Source organism: Eumetopias jubatus, unplaced genomic scaffold, assembly GCF_037043125.1.
Source record: "Eumetopias jubatus isolate StellerSeaLion01/CBP00866 unplaced genomic scaffold, mEumJub1_p1.0 scaffold_11, whole genome shotgun sequence".
Lineage (NCBI taxonomy): Eukaryota > Metazoa > Chordata > Mammalia > Carnivora > Otariidae > Eumetopias > Eumetopias jubatus.
The window spans coordinates 113,150,308-113,166,907 of NW_028274817.1; the positions used below are offsets into that span (position 1 = coordinate 113,150,308).

General features: G+C 43.2%; 2 pseudogenes; both read right to left on the minus strand.

Annotated features, from left to right (window-relative positions):
- Positions 1 to 1,091: 1,091 nt before the first annotated feature.
- Positions 1,092 to 16,600, minus strand: part of LOC114223606 (protein Mdm4 pseudogene) — a 34,533-nt pseudogene continuing 19,024 nt past the window's right edge.
- Positions 12,258 to 12,320, minus strand: LOC114223639 (U4 spliceosomal RNA; annotated as a pseudogene).

The following is a 16,600-nucleotide window of genomic DNA, read 5'->3' on the forward strand; positions in this document are numbered from 1 at the left end:
AAATAACACGCACAGTGGTTCCATATTCCCCGTCAGTCATTCCTCACCAAGGAACTGTGGAAAATGTTAGCTGCTCAGGTTCTCCTTTGTGCGCAATAAAGTGTATTTTGAGAATTTAGATATCAAAGATGTGCAGAAGGCTGGGTGTTACACGCAACGGATGAATCATTGAACACTACATCTAAAACTAATGATGTACTATGTGTTGGCTAATTGAACTTAAATAAAAAAAAAATAAAGATGTGCAGAAGGAAGACTGATCCTGGGTGAGAGTCAGGAAATGGAAGATTACCCGCAAAGGGGCCAGAGGGATGATTTTCAGGTGATGGAAATGTTCTGTAGCTTGTTTTGGGTGGCGGGTATTCAAGTGCCTAAAACTCATAGGAAAAGAACTTTTAAGGTCTGTGTGTTTTATTGTATGTTCATTATATCTCGGGTTTTTTTTTTTTTTTTTTTTAAACGTGGAAAAGAGCATACAGTTTCTCAAAATTCTTTGAGGGGTATGTTAGCAAAAAGTCTGAGAGCCATTATTCTGGGGCATACATGGAACAAATCTCTTGTTTTTCAAGCTTCTTATTTTTTCTTTTGATTTCTCAGATCCATGTAGCTTGAGTGTAAAGTAAATGATCAATAACACGTCACATTATTTGTGGTTTTTGATTGTTAGCTTTAATGTTTTTCTCATAGCCACCTTGGATTTTTATGCCAAAGAGCATTCTCCAACAGAGTGGAAGAGAAAGGTAGGGAAGAAAATTAATTAGGGAGAAGGTCAATCTTCAGATAATTTGGCGAATGGATGTATTTTCCTGTTTGTCTGTAATTGCTCCCTCCCAGAACCTCTTTTTTAGAGGAAGAATGGAGTGACGAAAGTCACTTTCCATGTAAATGGAGCCCCCAGATTGATGATCTGGTTTTAAAGAATTGCTCTCAAATTCCGTATGAATTTAGAAGGGAAAATGCCCCAGCGCATAGACGTTTGCATGAATCAGTGAACGGATGCAGTGGGTCTCACTGAATGGAGATGCTCAGTACTGACAGTTTTATCCCTGACCTGGCTCTGGTTATCATTTCTCTGCAACTTGCCCATTCAGCTAGGCCATAAAAACCTTAATAACCAGCTGAATGTTCTTGCAAAGAGGGCATGAAGCCCCAGGCTTCTTTAATCTTCTGGCGCAGTGGAGACAAGTGATGAGGTGGCCTGTTCTTCCGGGAATATTTCTGTCGTGTAGCCCCTTCTCACACGTGCTACACAGCATCAAGAGATTTTTGTCAGTCCTTCATATTTTGTGTGTCTGGTCTCTGCTCCGTGAGGCCATCTGAGTGTTCTCTCATGCTTGAGGTGGTCTCTGGGCTTTAAGAACTGGGAGCCAAATCTGAGAATTCCACTGAGCTGCAGGAATCAGGAAATTTGGGGTTTTCTTCCTTTTCTTATAGGTCAGCTGTAATGACTGGAGCCAAAATGGTGCCTTGGCAGGGAGGGACATCAGTTACTTCATTTTCCTCTTTGCAGGTGTGGCAGGGGTCACAGAAATGGAGGGACGATGGGCTCACTTAGAACAGTCTGAATACTGATCCTTCAGGGCCCAGCAACAGCAACACCTCTGGTTTGGAGAGCTCGTTTTCTTGCACTCAGTAACACTACCACTCATCCTCAGAAGCAGCTTCTCCACCAGTGTCACCTTTTGGTCACTTAGCTCCTGATTTTTGGGTACTTGTTTGATCAGTATTCACAGCGTCTCCTTTTAGCCCAGCACCTAACTGCTCTAATACCGATTCATTTACAACCCACACGTCATGCCGAGTGCCTGAAACGGTGGCAGGACCTGGCTCCTTCTCTAGGAGTTCTGCATTGACGTGGTGAGGTAGGCAGTATAGATACCATCCTCTTTGGCTCTTTTCCTGGACTTGGAACTTTCCTCTGCACGTTGCTTCAGTTGGTCTTGGCTCAGAATATCTATGCTCACGACAAGATTCCTCCTTAGCTTATCATAGAGAGGGCTCGGATATTTCACAGAGAAGTTCTGATGTCCAAGTGGTTCACCCGAAAGATCACCCCAGGCGACCAAGGGCTGCTTCCCCATTATGTGCTGGCCTACATAACGCGTGGCCGCTCGAACAGTGCGCATTTCACCTCTGCACCTGCCACCGACAAAAATCTTCAAAAGCAGCAGTTTTATTTTACCTGTTGTACAGATAAAATCAATCTGATTGATTTGGTCTGGGGAGAACCCGCAAGCACGGTCAGATATTGAACAGTGGGCAGAAGCTTTTAAAGGATGTCCTTTTGGCACTGAAGAAATTGCCATCTGTTGACCAAAACTTAACAGCGATTCCGTGGCTCGCTATGCCTCAGCTGAATCTGGAAAGTGTCAGTCACGGGTCCTAAGGCCTCAGCAGCATTTTGAAGCAAATTATAGCTGAGGATTTTTAAGAAACACTTTCTGCCCTGAAACAATCTCTGTGCTCTTCTGTCCTTTGTTGAATAGTGTCTCCCCTGCCCCTCCCAAGTTCGTGTCCCCCTGGGATCTCAGAAGGTGACCTTATTTGGAAATCAGGTCTTTGCAGGTCCAGTTAGTTAAGAGGGGTCCATCCTGGGGTAGGATGGGCCCTGATGCAATGACTGGTGTCCTTACAAGCAGAAGAGAGGACAGAGAGAGAAACACAGAAGCCCCTGTGGTGATGGAGGCAGAGATGAGGGTGCTGTGTCTCTGAGCCCAGGGAACACTGAGGACTGCTGGTCACCGCCAGAAGCCAGGAAGAGGCGAAGAAGGATCTTTCCCTAGAGGCTCCGGAGGGAGCATGACTCTGCCAACAATGTGAGCTTGGACTACTGGCCTCCAGAACTGTGAAGGAAGACATTTCTGTTGTTTTAAGCCACCCAGTGACTAGTAGTCTGTCACAGCAGCCACAGGAAATCATACGTCTTCTTTTTCTGTCTGCGCTCTGCCTCATTTGCAAATTCTTCCGTGTGAGTCCCACACCAGTGAGAAGAATCTTATCAAGATTACTCGCATTTGAATCTTGACCCTGCCACTTATTAGCTCTGTGACCTTGAGCAACTTCTTCCACGGCTCTGTGCCTCAGCTTTCCTGCCTGCAAAATGGGGATTAAATGACTGAATGAATAATTTTAAGGGCATAGAACAGTGCCTGGTACATAGGAAATGTTATTCGCTGTTTGGGATATGAATAAAAAAGTGTCTGTTGGTTTGACACGGCCATGTGGAAATGGGAATGGTTCCATAGATGAGGAATTAGGACGGGAGCTCGACCTTCAGAAATCTGGTAAGGCTGGCCAAAGGCAGGTGGGAGAAAGAGTGTGAGCAAAGGCTTGCCGGAGGTGTGAGGGAAGAAGGGGGTAGCAAGATTCTATTAGAGTGGGACTCCCCACTCTTTTCTCCCTGATGGTCAACGGTGAAACATACTATTTGCATACACATGGGGTCATTGAGGCTGCTTACGGTTGCACCCTGGAGGTCACCAACCAAGCTTCTAAGAGCCGAGGGGAGGCGATACCTTGGCACATCTGCAAGCCATTCCCAGAGCCTGTGGGGAGCTCAGGGTTTGAGTAGGACTTCTGCAATTCAAATGTGCATCAAAATGCAGATTCTGACTCAGTAGGTCTGTGGAGTGCGGACTACTCTTTGCCTCAAACTCCTTTCTACCCCAAGTGTGATTTATAAACCAACAACATCAGCACCCTGAGAGCTGGTTAGAAATGCTGAATCTCTGGTCCTCCCACCCCCACTCCAAACCTACTGAATCAGAATCTGCATTTTAATCAGGTTCTTAGCTGACTGAGATGCACTTTAGCATTGGGAAGCACTGATCAGAAGACTTAGCCCAACTTGCCCGACGGGAGGGTCTGGCCACCTTGTTCTCAGAGCCAACTGTACGTTCGATCCTTGAGGGCGCTTTAAAAAACCCTGATGTCCATGGTGCACCTGCGTGGCTCGGTTGGGCATCCAACTCTTGATTTCAGCTGGGGTCGTGATCTCGGGGTGGTGAGATCGAGCCCCACATCGGGCTCCATGCTCAGCGTGGAGTCTGCTTGGGATTCTCTCTTTCCTTCTCCCTCTGTTCCTCCCCCTGCTCTCTCTCTCTCTCTTGCTCGCTCTCTTTCTGTCTCTCCCTCATAATAAATAAATAAAGAAAATCTTTAAAAAGAAATCCTGATGTCCAGGTCAAAGTGGCTTAGTTACATCAAAATCTCTGCAAGTAGTGTCCTGGGGAATCAGTATTATCTTTTAAACTCCCTGGGTGATTGTAATGTGTCCTCAGGGTTGAGAACTGCTGAGCTAGGGAGAAACCTCTAAGCAGGGCTAGAAAGAGGCTGAGGGCACACAGAGTTCTAGAGGGGGTTCAGGTCCCTTTCTCGAAGCCCACCACAGTAGTTCAGGGCATGGACTCTGGAGCAAGGAGGACCTTGCCTGGCTTCAAATCTGGCTTTGTGCCACTGGCCAGCTGTGCAATATGCAGGGTTCTTAGCCCCTCTTTGCCTATACTTTTTTACAGTGGGGACGGTAATGATAGTAACTATGCCTTGGGGTGCTTATGAGGGTTAAACGCTAAATGGACAGTGCTCATTATAGTACTTGGCCCGGAGTAAGTGCCATGTAAGTGTTTGTTCATTCGAATACATATTTTACTCTTTCTGATGGGGGATCATGGGAGGTTCCTCACTTTCCTGTCGTGCCATCCCATCCTCGCTGCTAGGTTCTTGGGCAGCACTCGCACCTCTGATTAGGCACCCAATAAATGTTTGAGGAATGCACGACTGAATGGTTACAATGCCCCCTTGTGTATTCAGTGGGAAGAAATAACAAAACACACAGTCGGGCCATGGGAGGTTCAGTGCCAAAACTGGTGAAGTCCCAGGAAAACTGGGACAAGTACGGGCGCCACCCAAATGTCCATTTCCTCAAAGTACTGTTTCCAAATAAGCACAAAGAAAGATTCCCACAGTTAACTCCTTTATGTGTACATAACAAAGGCAATGGCGGTTCACTTCCTGGCCATGGGATGTGTGTGTGTGTGTGTGTGTGTGTGTGTGTGTGTGTGTGTGTGTGTGTGTACATACAAATAATAATAGTAGGTAGAATGTAGTTAACAGCGGCACACGGTATGTACTGTGGTGAGCAGTTTGCATGCTTAAGAGGGAGCATCAGATGGCCAGGTTCGAATCCTGGTTATCTTGATTACTAGTTTTGTGATGCTGGGCATGTTTCTTAGTCTCTCTGTGCCTCAGTTTCTCCATCCGCAAAGTGGAGATGATAATAGCACTCACCTTTCAAAGTTGTTAGGAGAATAGATGTGTTCATACGTATGAAGCATTTAGCAGAGTGCTAGACACATAATAAATTTCATTGCTAATAGAGATAATTATTATTATTGCTATCATTATTGACACCACCAGGCAACTGACATTCCTCTTCTGCTTCTCTCTCTTTCTCACCTCCCAGCCTCTTCCCTTTACTGTGAACCCTCTGCAGCCTACCTTCTGTTTCCTTTCCCTGCTCTCTCCCTCCGCCACCAGAGGGGCCATCAACAATTTTTCCCCACTTAGGTAGACAGAGCCCCCAGTCCACCCTCAGACACACAAACTGAACACATGCCTTAGGCCATGACAGAATTATGAATCCATGTTAAATAGCATTAATGTGGATATAAGAAACCAATACACTTATTTTTCTCCTTTGATTGGTAGATCAGAGCCAAGAGATAGATGGCAGTGGATGTGAACTTCAGCAAACATATGGTAAGTTCTGTTCTTAGAACCTTAAAGATGATATGGAGAAGCATAAGCCAATCACTATTAAAATTAAGTTGTTACTGTTTAAAGAAGGAACAAGTATGCTAAGTAATATAGGTTTCTGGTGGAGCAGGAAGGCATTTCTCAACTTTATTCACTCCTTCTTATCCATAATTTGGAAGGAAGTGTAGAAGATATCAGTATCAGATACGCAGGAGATAATCTCAGAAAAATAACAAATACTTTCAATGGAGAGTAGGGATATAAAATAATGTGACTCTTGAAGCAATGGGTGAAATATAACCAGATGAAATTAACATGGATAAATGTAAATCTTGTGTGAGGGTCCAAATAAAACCCCACCTGAACATATATAAATTAACGTATGTATTATTACATTATATGTCATATAATTAATACATTAATTTTTGTTATTTATTATATTATACTATTAATAGGGGCGCCTGGCTGGCTCAGTCAGTTAAGCGTCTGACTCTTGATTTCATCTCAGGTCATGATCTCAGGCTTAAGACTCTCCCCCTCTCCCACTGCCCCTCCCTCCCACCTCTCTCTCTCCCCCTCTAAAATAAAAAAAAAAAATTATACTATTGATACATTATGTATAATTATATAATGAATACTATAATAGCATATGTTACTATATGTATAGTTTATAATTTTGTATATCCTTTGGACCCAGGAATTCTACTTCCAGGAATTTATCCTAATGAATAATTGTATGTGTGGGTGGGTGGAGGGAATGGTAAAGAGAGAGCCTAGAAATCAAAGTCAGCGTAGAACTAAAATGATATTAAAAAATTGGACAGCAACCTAAATATATGTCAGTGGGGATTGATAATAAATTATGGTAAATGTAAACAAAAGAAAAAGAAGGAATCCTTACAAATTGTGCTAACAGTTTGGGATCTGAAAACCTTATGCATTAGAATTTTCTGGGGTGCTGGTTTAAACACAGAGGTTCATAGACCCTCCCCAGAATACAGAATGAGTGTCTCTGGGGGAACCATCCAGGGAAATACTTTTTTAACAAGCACCCTCAGATTATCTTTCTGATATGCTCTTAAAATTTGAGAATCGCTGTATAAAAGAACATTTAATGGCATAGGAAAATATTGATGATGTAGTAAGTGACAAAAAAAATTCCAAACAAGATGATCCCTTTTGTGAAAAAATACATACTTGTATAGGAGAAATTATGGAGGGATAAAGGCCAAAATTATAGCCATAGTTAATTTAATTTATATGGCATTAGTGGCAGAAATGTGCAGATGGATAGTTCCATGTTATTCTGTACTCGTGATATAATACCTGGAATATTCCATTTGAGGAGGTAAAATCTATACAGATTCAAACAGTACGGGGTATAAAGAAAATGAAGAGGAGGAGTCAAAGATGGAGCCAAAGTTTGGAAGAATGGTGATGCGTTAATGGAGTAAGGAAGTCACAAAGAAAAGCTGGTTTGGGGAAGAAAGATGAGTTCGGTTTTGAACATGGCAAGTTTGAGGTGTGGTGGCACATCTATTGGGAAACAACCAAAAGGCAATTGGGATTCTGGGTCTGGAATTCCAGAAATTGAGCGGGGCTAGAGGTGCAGATTCAAAGACAATAAAAGTTGTAGGAGTGGATTAAACAAGGAGGAAAATCGAGTAGAGGTAGAAGAGAAGGTGGCTAAGATTAGCTCCCTAGAGAATGCCATTGATTAGTGGAAAGGAAAGGAAAGGAAGAAAAGCCAGCAAAGGGATAAAGAGGGCATGGTCACAGAGTTAGAGCATGAACCAGTAAGATCCAGCATCACCAGTCATCGCACAGAGGGGTTTCAGGGAGGGTGAGAAGAACGTCAAAGAGGATGAGGATGAAGTGTCAGCCACTGGACTAGACAAATAGGTCAGTGGGGACCTTCCACAGCGTTGTTTTGGAGAAGTGGCAGCAGTTACAAAACAATCAAGTGGCAAGGGAGGCGGGAGAGCTGGTGCAGTCATTGCTGCATTCTGAGGTTACTTAGTGGCCTCTCTCATTGTAGAGAAATGACTCCTTGCTTTTCATGCTCCTTTCAAGATGAAGCTGGGACAATTTCCCCCAGCATTCTTTTTCCCAGAAAGAATGAACTGGAATTTGGGTTGTTCCTTCTTTCATGGAACTTGAAGTCACCGTGTGCAGTGTGATTTTTTGAGAAGTAATTATTTTTCCCCTCCCTGCATAGTTCCCTTCTTTCCCCCACTCTGTGTTCTTGTCATGGTGAAGATTCGGGGTTGGATACCAAGAGTAGAAGTTACCTGCAAAACATTTCCCTTCCTGGCTTTTATTTCCAAAAGGCTCGATCCTTCCAGGGAATTGTAATGGTGTCCTAGAGTGTGAGGCAAGAGAGAGAACACTTTTGAGGAGAACAAAAAGGATTTCTCTAAGACGAAAAAGAAATTCCTCTGGCTCAGGACAGGAGAGATAAGTCTAAGAGCCTGGGGGGGCCACAGGTCCCTACATTCTTCATCCTGACAGGACCAGGAGAGGAGGCAGGTTTCAGACAATGAAGCTGAGGGAAGGAGGACCAAGGCCTAGGCTCCCAGCCAGCGAGGGCTTCAGAACCAGCAGCCTGCGGAGCTGAAGGGACCCTGTGGGCTGGATCTGTGATATCTCAGTGTTACCTCCAGACCTGCCTGAGGCCCAGAACCTTGGTGCACTCCAAATAGTGGGGGAGAGGACCCAGAAATGCCTGGGATTGAATTTCCAGCTTGGCAGGATGGGGCCGGTTGCTTTATAGGAAAAAACAGAAAACAAAAAACAAACCCCCAAAACCCAAAGCAGTGTGTCTTGCTCACCTGACTTTGTGGATTGGGATTTATGTCTGCTGTGCTAGCGGAAGTGAGGCTTACATTCTCAAGTGAGATGAATATGCTTTCTTCACCTGAGGGTCTCCAGATGATGGGGCAGCTGGTGTCTAAGTAGTAGTCAGCATGGTGGGGTGACTAGAGGGGGGTAAAAAAGAGTGACCGCATTGGCAGAGAAAATGGATTCTCGTCCGTCTCTGCTGTTTGAGCTTCCTGCAACTTTGGCCTCAGTTTCCTCATAGGTAAAAGGGAAGCCTTAGATTAAGTGAATGCTCAGGGTCCTCCCACATTCTGAGACTCTTTGGCTTGGTTCTCTCCTTTCTCGTGGTAAACTGAGTTTCTTCTCTCCCAGCAATGAGGTGGATTAAGCAGCCCTCTCGCTGCTGAGCTGCAGTCCCCTTTGCCTAGCACATGCGAGGAAACCAGCACGTTGGGGCAGCTTGCGTTACCGAGGAGGCTCCAAGTGTGCGTTTCCATCTGTGCAGCTCCAGGATTTCAGATACAGAGCATGAGTCCCTGCAGATTTAACTGAGCCGGGCAGAGGGTGATGAACCTACCAAGTTTGCTTTTTAAGCCTGGGCCATCCGCTGAAGATGGGTTTGCACACTCGTCTCAGAGGGCTAATTGATCACTCTGGAGAGCAACTTCTCATTAACACAATGTCAGTGCTGCCGGGGATTGGCTAGACCACCTTTGGAAGAGGTTAAATTACCTTTTAGTCAGTGTATGGAAGAGCAAAGCTCTGTTCCATTGTGGCACTGCAGCCTTGCTAATTTGATACCTTGTAAAAACCGAAGCAGTTCCAACTATACCTGTGTGAGACAAGCAGGATTATTTCCAGAGAGGCAGAAGACAGGAAAGGAGGGTTTCTGCAGCTGTTATCCAAACTGGCATAATTGATGTGGGTGCAGTGGGTTAGAGCTAATGGTCTGTGTTTAATTATGGAGGCAGTGACACAAGACCTCGAGGATGATAGGGCACTAAGCAGATGATGTACCACTTTCGCAGCTATGAGCCTGCGGGATGGGGTCAGTACAGTGGCACGATGCTCTAAATTCCATGTTTCTCCTGGGATTTGGGCTCAGTCCTTGAGAGGCACAAGACTGTATTCATAAGATGGGTCCACATTCACACGGACGAGGTCTCCTGGGAGAACAGTCACAGGCCCCAGACGGAAGTGCTTCGAAATCCACTACTCTAAGAATTCATTCCCCATTGAAACCTCGATTATTTACATGGATGTGCACCTAAAACGCATCAGCCACAGTGGAAAGATGGGACTTTTCTTCTTGTTTCATTCGTCAGAGCAATAATCAACAAACAATCTATTTTGTCCTCTAGCTTACAAAATGATGACAATAACTGTTATTGAACTGCCTATAATTACACAATATCCATTATCAAGTTTTAGAAATAGAAGCTTGAGGTTGCGGCTGGACACCTGGCTGTCCAGCTAGAGACTACATTCCTCAGCCTCTGTGGCAGGAGTGTGAGACCATGTGGCTCCATTTTAACCAATAAGAAAAGAGCAGAAGTGATGCGTGGAATGTCCGGGTCATGCTCTTGAAGGACACTGTTCATCCTCCGCTTGTTCTTTTCCCCTTCTTGTGGGTCAAAGTGAGGTTGTGGTAGCTGGTGGTTCAGTTTCAGTCTTGAAGATAAGGAAAACACCTGTAGGGTTTTGTAGGTTTTATCTCTTAAGTACACAAACTGAGCAGGTGAAGTAGCAGGTGGAGGAGTGGCTCCAGTGTCTGTTCGATTGGGAGGAGGCTGGAGCTCAGAGCGGCCAGACCTTTTTTGCTCAGTTGCATACCTATGTGGACACGGAGCCACATCTTGAACCCAGGTATTCTGACTCCAATTCCAGTGCTCCTTTTACCATAATATTGCCTCTTCATCCTTGGAAACCTTAAGACATAGCCCTACATGTTCCTGAGAGGGAGATCAGCATCCACGGAAGCCCTTGCTGTTTTGGTGGCTTAAGCACCCCCGTCTAGCTTGTGTCTCTCCTTTCCACCTCTTCCCGACCCCCCACCCCACAAACAACAAATAAGCAAAGCTCTGTAAAGCAGGGTGTTTTGAAAAATGGTCAATGACCTTGCTTAATACCAGAACTTTCAAGGGTAGGTGAGGAGGAGGAGTATTTTATCAGAGACACTGTTTAGAATTGCCAGCACATGGGGTAAGAAAAAGCAGAACAACTTTTAGTCAGTTTTATTGTTGTTTTAAATTTCTCTACAGGCAGTGAATCCCTCATTACCTGTACCCCCTTTTTGTCTGTGCCTTGGATGGACCACTTCTGTCACCCCCCCCTTAGTATGCTACAAAATAATAGTAACGAAGGAAAGCAAAATCATAAAATGTAAAATCCACCAAACTCTTGCCTTGCTCTCTTTGATATGTATACATGTCCAGGAAATGGCTGCGATGTTTGTACCAGTTGCTGCCCATTACATTAAGAAGAGCTTCTGTAAAGAAAAGGAAAGCTTGTCTGTTTCCTTGGGTTTTTCCTTCCCTCTTATCTCCATAGTTACAAGAATTGGTTCTGTGCATTTTTTTAAAGCTGGCATCTTGCCCAACTCAAATTGATTATAAAGGTTGGGAGGGACAGTTAGGATCTGCGGCTTGATTTCCGTGAAGTTGGCTGTTTAGAAAGATAGCATTGACAGCCGAAGCAGCGTACGGAGGGCAAGGCAAGTCTCGAGACTCCCTTGTTTATTATGGAGCCGCTGAATGACTCACTGGGTTGTGCTCTTCCTTGGAGGAACACAGACGATAAGTGCCTAAGTGCCTGGCAGAAATTAGCAAAAGGTTCTTTCCTCAAAGGCTTTATAGTAGGGTTACTAGATTAAAGACAGGACACCAATTAAATGTACATTTCAGAGAAACAACATATGCTTTTTTTAGTGTAAGTACGTCCCAACTATTAAGTGGAATATACTTATACTAATAGATACAGGACACCCAGTTAAGTTTGCATTTCAGAAATGCAAATTTTAACAGGGCATCCTGTATTTTTATTTGGTAAATCTGACAGCCCCACTTATAGAAATCTAGTAAGATTTTATGAAATTGTCTCTTTCAGTTCGGGAATAGCCAATGCTGTTTTTCCCTTGCAGAATGATGCAGGCTATTTGGTTGTATTTATGGGCAGGGTGGGGGCATGCAGGGGAGAAGATCAAGGGGAAAGAGACTAGACTGGAAGGTGGCAGACAGAGCTCTGAGTCCTGTGCCAACAGCCACCCGTGTGAAAGTTGGGCAAGGCACTTCACCAGTCTGAGCCTTAGCCTCTTAAAAGGAGGGGATTAAATGGTCCCTCTAAAGATAAAATGACTTTATAGTCCTATGCTCGTCCCCATGCTACAAATATTATGATGGAATTCCTTTCCCCTAGAGATGATGTAGGTTGTTGCTGTCCAGTAGAAATAAACCGCAAGCCACCTGTGTAGTTTTAGATGTTCTAGTAGCCACATTATGAACGTCAAAAGAAACAGGTGGAATTAATTTTAATAGTATATTTTACTTAACCAATTATATTAACACATTATCACTTCTATGTGTAATCAGTATAAAAATCATTAACGAGATAGTTTACCTTTCTGTGTGCTAAGTCCTCAAAATCTGTTGTGGATCCTTATGGCACAACTCAATTTGGACTAGCCACATTAGCAATAATCGCACCTCGGATAAACCTCATTGGCTACGATACTGCCACTGTGCAAAGCTGGACTAGCCACATTGAAAGCACCAGTAGCCACATGTGGTTATTGTATGGCATGGGTATAGGCTAAATAAATAACTAAATAGATAGATAAATAAGTAAATTTCAGAGAGTTAGACAAATTCAAAAGTGAGAAATCTGTAGTGGGTTATGGAAAGAACTTAGCCCTATTGGGGAACATGTTCACAAGCCTTTAAAAGTTAATATACAGTTGATCCTTATTATTCATGGATTCCATATTTGTGAATTCACCTACTTGGTAAAATTTATTTGTAACCCCAAAATCTATATTGGTGACATGTGCACGGGGTGAACCATTTGAGTGGCCCAATGCACGTGTTCCCACCTGGGGCGGAACAAGGTGATGTTCTGTCTTCTCGTATGAGCAGTTCCCATACTGCGCAGAAAGAAGGTCCTTTTTGTGGTCTGTTTAGTGCCACGGTTTTTGCATTTTTTGTGCCTTTTGTGGGCAATGTCTTTAAAATGGTCCCTAAGCATAGCGCTGAGGTGCCTTCTCGTGCAAGAGGGCCGAGCTGCGCCTGATGGAAAAAATATGTGTGTTAGAGAAGCTTCTTTCGGGTGTGAGTTAGAGTGCCATTCGCCATCAATTCAATGTTAATGAGTCAACTGTACATTAAATGAGGTGGCTTTAAACAGAAACACACATAAAACAAGGTTATGTATTGATCCAAAAATGTTGTGACCAGAGGTTCACAGATAGGGGTAATGGCTCCACATTCACCAGCTAGTGTTTGTGGAGATTTTATAGAACATTGCTTACATATAATGAGAATCAACTGTACTTTGTTGTTTAGAATAGTTTTAGATTTATAAAAAAGTTGAACAGATAGTGTAAAGATTTTCTGTATACCCTCCTTTCCCCCTGTCATTGACACGTTACATTAGTGTGGTTCATTCGTTACAATTAATGAACTAATATCAATACATTAGTATTAAGTGAAGTCCATAGTTAATTCAGATTTCCTTAGCTTTTACTTAATGCCACTTTTCTTGGATATCAGGATACCACATGACTTCAGTTGTCACATCTCCTTAGGCCCTTCTTGGCTGGGACAGTTTGTCAGATGTCCCTTCTTTTTGATGACCCTGATAAGTTTGAGGAGTACTGGTTAGGTATGTTGTAGAATGCTCCCGTAGTGGGATTTGTGTGATGTTCTTCTCACGATGGGGCTAGAGTTATGACTCTGGGGAGGAAGATCACAGACGTAAAGTGCCATTTTCATTGCATCGTATTAAGGGTACATACTATCAACATGACTGATGATATTGGCCTTGGTCACCTGGCTGAAGTAGTTTGCCAGATTTTTCCACTGTAAAGTTAGTCCTTTTCCCCCTTTCCATACTGTCCTCTTTAGAAGGAAGTCATTATGGGTAGCCCACACCTAAGGAGTGGGGAGTTGTGCTCCACCTCCTTGAGGGTGAATATTTACATAATTTATTTGGGATTCTTCTGCACTGGAGACTATCTCTTCTCCTCCATTTATTAAGATATTCAATCATTTATTTATACCAGTAGAGACTCAGGAGTACTTATTTTATACTTTGGGTTAGAATCTAATACTACTTTATGTATTTTATTGCTCAAATTGTTCCAGCTTTGGTGACTGGGAGCTTTTTCAGTTGATCCTTGTGAGCATTTAACATACTCCATCACTCCATCATTCTGTGTGTGCGTGTGTGTGTGTGTGTGTGTGTGTGTGAGAGAGAGAGAGACAGAGAGACAGAGAGACAGACAGAGGAGGGGTGGGGGAAGAGCATTTCCTTACTTTCTGGCACCACAAGATACTCCAGATTCATTTTTGTATATATTTCCTGCCCCAGATCCTAGAATCAACCATTTCTCCAAGGAGCTGTGATTCCTTTTATTAGAGACTAGTATTAGAAACCAGTATCTGGGAAGTAGGTTTGGTCATTGTTACTGGGGTGTTGTTTCTTTTAGGACCTCTCAGCTGACAGAATAGAGAAATATAGGTGTGTGTACTAACCCATACATGCATACATCTCTATAAATATTTCTGTATATATCCATCTGTGTCTATATTAAGCTAAACCTAAATTCATACTGATGTCTCCAACTAATCCATTACCACATGGATCATTCTAGCCTCCTCTCCTTACTGATCTGTAAATTTCCACTCTAACAGTGAGAAACCTGGCTCCCACCATCTGCCATCCATTTACTTAATTGTTCAATTCCAGTGTACATGTATAGAGGTATTAGCTATACAGGAGTACCATAGGCTTTTATAAAATAAATGTATTTTCATTATAAAGATAACATATGTTTAACAAAGAAAATAGGAAAACTAGATACAAATCGAGAAAGAGCATCAAAAGTAGGCCCCCTCACCCGAATACAACCTTTGCTGATATTTAGGGTTATTTCCTTTACCTCTGCCTTCTCACTGGCCCTTTAAACCAGCCAAACTCTCCCCACACCCCCCTAAAGCTGCTAGCGACCATCTCTCAGGACCCTTCCTGTCTCCCCCTGCATGGCCCTTAACTCCAGTCTCCACACCCAGAAGCTGAGCTGCTCTGCAGCCTTTGGACTTAATGCCTTCCTTAGCCTCCCTCGATTTGGCTGTTGGCCCTCTCAGGGATACCAGCGTAGCCTTACTTCACCTCTTGAAATGAGACAGGCCCTAGTCTCAGGCCCTAGTCCCTAGCCCCCACACCCCAAGACCCAACCCCAGCCTAGCCCTGTTTCCAGTCTCTTTCCTCCTGTCACTTTTGGCTCATTTTTCATAGTTGTAGTCATGTTTCAGGTAGGATTTTGAATATTACTTTTTCCATCTTAATGTTATATCATAGGTGTATTCCATGTTATTGCAGTTTTCCCAATCACCATTTTCCTGTGTTAGTTTCATCAACAGGATTTACCGTGGGTGGTGGTGGTTGTTGTTGTTGTTGTTTTAAACCATATCCTATTGGAAACCTGAGCAGTCCCAATTTGCAGCTATTATAAGTCACCCTGAAATGACACCTTAGAGCCTTATAGCCTTTTCGGTATCTAGAACAAATAAGACACTTTAGAGTATATTTAGAGTCACTCCCAGAAATTGAGTTATGAAATCAAAGAGTGTTTGAAATTTTCAACATACATTAGTAAATTTCTTAAACATGTGTGGTAGTACTAATTCAACTTAGGGTTAGTGTCAAAAGACAAGGCCTCGGGTGGTCCCTAACCCCATAGGGCTGCCTCTGGGTATTCTTGGGAGAAACAGAAAGGACCCCAGATCGACCCAGGGAGGCACTTCTTTGGTTTTCTTTTTATATTATGACATGAGTCCAGATATATTACAGACAAATCAGGGCCTCAAGCCATTGTAATAACAATAGCTGATGTTTATTGAGGGCTTCCTGTGTGACAGGCACTCTTCCAACAGTTTGAATAATGTGTTAAGTAATGTCGTTCTCACAACACTAAGACATAGACATCTGTGGGTCTCCACTTTACTGTTGGAGATACTGAGCCATAGAGAAATTAAAGAACTTGCCCAAGGTCACTTGGTTTGTACATGGTAAAGACAGGATCTGAACTCAGGTGCTCTAATGCCAGAAGCCGTTGTCTTGGTGCCTCTGTGTGAGATGAAAACTCTTCATAAAACAGTCGCCTCAGTGCTGTGTATTATTTACTTGTTCCCAATATCAACCCTATGAAGGGTGCTCCCTTGTCATATTCTATGTGTCTTTTTTTTTAATTTCCATTATAGAAAAACTTGTCTTATTTAAATGGGTCAAAGAACACTATGAATAAATGTCATTTTCTTTATTGACGAGCTTTCCAAAAAAGAAATTTGCATTTCTGCTAATTAAAACTGTATCACAAATTCAGATGATAGTTCAGTGTTCTAGCAAATGAGGAAGTACAGGGTGCCACGCTGAGCTCAGCAACTAACTCTGGGCTTTCCTTGCTCTTCGGGGACCAGTCTTTCCCCAACACCTTGGGGATTCCTAGAAACAATCCTGAAAAAGGTGCATGACTCTAGAAAGTGTTTTCTTATATATAAAAAAGATCAGTTCCTTATCTTTCTACATAGAATGTCTAAGGATTGTCCTTCCTACACAAGTAAGGGGATTGGGTTGCGGTGGTCTTTAGTAGCTGGAAAAAAGCAAAAGAGATGATTTTAAAGATGGCCTTTGAAAAGGTTAAGATTCCCTCCACCATCGCTGCTCTAACTGTATTAGTTACGGTAATACTAGAATCTCAGTAGATGAACCCACTAGCCATTTATTTCTGACTGATGTCAAATCCATTGCCAGG